Source organism: Nycticebus coucang, chromosome 10 (assembly GCF_027406575.1).
Source record: "Nycticebus coucang isolate mNycCou1 chromosome 10, mNycCou1.pri, whole genome shotgun sequence".
NCBI lineage: Eukaryota > Metazoa > Chordata > Mammalia > Primates > Lorisidae > Nycticebus > Nycticebus coucang.
This window is the reverse complement of record NC_069789.1, coordinates 90,057,831-90,061,224: the sequence shown is the minus strand read 5'-3', so window position 1 is coordinate 90,061,224 and position 3,394 is coordinate 90,057,831. Positions and strand designations below refer to the sequence as shown.

Sequence of the window (3,394 nt, the reverse complement as noted above, 5' to 3'; positions counted from 1 at the left end):
TCCCCATTTTTATAGATTTTCTTCTCTTCTCTGGGCTGTTTTATTATAGATTGGTTAGAAAGAGTTTGGCCTGTTGCACTGATTGTCTTTTGGCATTTCAAGAAAATGGAAGGGGAAAGAAGAATGAGCAATGAAAATTTATGACTTACAAAAAAATAAAGTGAAGGGGCGGCGCCTGTGGCTCAGCAGGTAGGGCGCCGGTCCCATATGCCAGAGGTGGCGGGTTCAAACCCAGCCCCGGCCAAAAAAAAAAAAAAAAAAAAAAAATAAAGTGAAATAAACTAAGATGGAGGAATGAGAGGAAATGGAGAGGCAGTTTGCTTAAACCTCATCAGTCAGTATTGTTGTCTTTAAATAAATATTTATGTTGCGATTCCATGCAATGATTCCATCTCATCAGAATACCTGAAATTGCATTTTAATTGCATAATATATTTCTTTCTTTCTTTTTTTTTTTTGCACTGGGTAGAGTGCTGGGGCGTCATAGCTCACAGCAACCTCAGACTCCTGGGCTTAAGTAATTCTCTTGCCTCAGCCTCCCAAGTAGCTGGGACTACAAGCGCCCACCACAATGCCCAGCTATTTTTTTTGTTGTTGTTGTTGTAGTTGTCACTGTTGTTTTAGCTGGCACTGGTCGGGTTCGAACCTGCCAGCTTCGGTGTACGTGGCCGGCGCCCTACCCACTGAGCTACGGGTGCTGTCCCATAATCTATTTCTTAATTAATTCTTTTTTTTTTTTCTTGAGACAGAGTCTCACTTTGTGGCCCTTGGTAGAGTGCCATGGTGTCATAGCTCACAGCAACCTCCAACTCTTGGGCTTAAGCGATTCTCTTGGCTCAGCCTCCCAAGTACCTGGGAGTACAGGTACCTGCCACAATGCCCTGCTTTTTTTTTTTTTTTTTTTTTTTTTGTAGAGACAGGATCTCACTCTGGCTCAGGCTGGTCTTGAACCTCTGAGCTCAGGGCAATCCACCTGCCTCGACCTCCCAGTGTGCTGGGATTACAGGCATGAAGCCACCATGCCCAATCTATTTCTTGAAGGCAGTTTCTCTTTGTATTTTCCTCTTGAAGTACAAACAAGCAAAATACTTTAATTTTTTTCAAAGGTAATAAATCATCCATGTCTTGCCATGTCATCTATCTAATTTTTCCCTATGCTGTGGTAGATCGCATGTCTATATTTAACTGTTAATAACAAATCAGTTTTCCTTCTGACTCTTGTTTTCTTTTTGTTTTGTGTGCCATCAACTATCTCCCCTTTTTGTTAAAACAAAGGAGTTTTTTTATTTATTCATTTATTTTATTTATTTATTTATTTTAAAAACTGACGTTTATTTTCCTCCTTTATTTCCATCTTGTTTAAGAGCTTGTAGAAGAACAGCTTAAGACCACTCAGTGGTTGTTCCTACCCATTCAGTGGCCGGAGCAGTGGGAGCTGCAGACCAGTCTCTGTGGCGGGCTGGGCACTCCAGTCTTCAGTGGGGACCTGCTGAATAGGCACAGAGGGCACTTGCATGCCTTCTGACCAGTCTGCAACCTCTGGTTGCGTAGCAGTAAACTCAGGAACTGGAGCAGTCCATTCACCCTGAAATTCCTCCATGGTCACAGCTTTCTCAGCAGCAGGCTGCTCTTCCTTTGCAATCTCTTCAGGATCTCTGTAGAAATAGAGATCTGGCATGACCTCCCACAGATGTTCACGGGAGATGGTGCCACGCATGCAGAGAACTTCCCGGGCCAGCATCCACCACATCAAACCTACTGAGTGAGCTCCCTGGTTGTTGCAAGGGATGGCGATGTCCACATAACACAGAGGAGAATCTGTGTTGCACAGAGCAATGGGAGGCAGGTTAACATAAGATGCCTCTGTGAGAGGTTGGTGGTCAGCCCTGGGATCAGTAACCACTAGAAGATGAGGCTCCCGGAAGGCTGCCTGGATCTGGTTAGTGAAGGTTTCGGGAGTGAAGCGGCCAGCAATAGGAGTGGCTCCAGTAGCAGCAGCAAACTTCAGCACAGCTCGCTGGCCAGTATTCCTGGAGGATAGGACACTGACATCAGCAGGGTTTTCAATGGCAACAATGGCCCGAGCTGCCAACAGAAGTTTTTCCCAGGTCCTCTTCAGATTTATGATGTAGATACCATCACTTTTCCTTTTGTAGATTACTGTTCCATTTGGAAGTCAAGATTGGTGCCACCTAAGTGGGTTCCTGCTGCAAGGAATTTGAGGACATCCTCCTCCTTCATTTGCATCAAGGGCTCCGGACATTGTGAAAATTTCCCTTTAAGTTACGGTGGGAATCCAGAACAACGCCGTATGGGCCTTCCCTGAGCAGCGCCGAAAGCATTTATTCATTTATTTTTATTTTTTTTTTGAGGCAGAGTCTCAAACTGTTGCCCTGGGTAGAGTGCCGTGGCATCACAGCTCACAGCAACCTCAAACTCTTGGGTTTAAGCGATTCTCTTGCCTCAGCCTCCCAAATAGCTGGGACTACAGGTGCCTGCCACAACGCCCAGCTAATTTTTGGTTGCAGTTGTCCTTGTTGGTTAGCAGGCCCAGGCCTGCTTTGAACCCACCACTCTAGGTGTATGTGGCCTTCACCTTGCCGACTGAGCTACGGGCGCCGCCAAAACAAAGGAGTTTTTTTTTTTTTTTTTTGTAGAGACAGAGTCTCACTTTATGGCCCTTGGTAGAGTGCCGTGGCATCACACAGCTCACAGCAACCTCCAGCTCCTGGGCTTAAGCAATTCTCTTGCCTCAGCCTCCCGAGTAGAACAAAGGAGTTTTTTAACCAAAGTAGTTCACAGCATGCGTCTGTGACTCTGAATTCATAATATCAACTTACAATGTATGCTTTTAAATTAGGTCCAGGTCTAACACATAGGGCTCCAAACGGAGGTGCAACTGAGGCATGTGCTGAGTCAGTGTCAGCATCTATATGCACAGCGACATTTCCCCATCTGCTCAGTGGGAGCTGTTGCCATATGCCCTCGATTTCCCAGGGTACTTTCAATTTCAGTTACGTATTTTTTTGGTTCCAGAATTTCCATTAAAAAGTAGATTCTGTCCAGGATTGGTGTCTCACACCTGTAATCCTAGCACTCTGGGAGGCGAAGGCAGATAGATTGCTTGACCTCAGGAATTGGAGATCAGCCTAAGCAAGAGTGAGACCCTGTCTCTACCAGAAATAGAAAAATTAGCCAGGTGTTGTGGTGGGCATCTGCAGTCCCAGCTACTTGGGTGGCTAAGGCAAGAGGATCGCTTGAGCTCAGGAGTTTAGGTTGCAGTGAGCTATGGTGACCCCATGGCACTCTACCCAGGGCAACAGAGTGAGACTCTGTCTCAAAAAACAAAAGTAGATTCTAATTTTCTGGTGGACTTTGTGTTTTCATCTGTTTT

At 45.5% G+C, this 3,394-nt stretch overlaps 1 pseudogene; it reads right to left on the bottom strand.

The window, feature by feature from the left end:
* Positions 1-1,382: 1,382 nt before the first annotated feature.
* Positions 1,383-2,263, bottom strand: LOC128596943 (40S ribosomal protein SA-like; annotated as a pseudogene).
* Between the last annotated feature and the right edge of the window lie 1,131 nt (positions 2,264-3,394).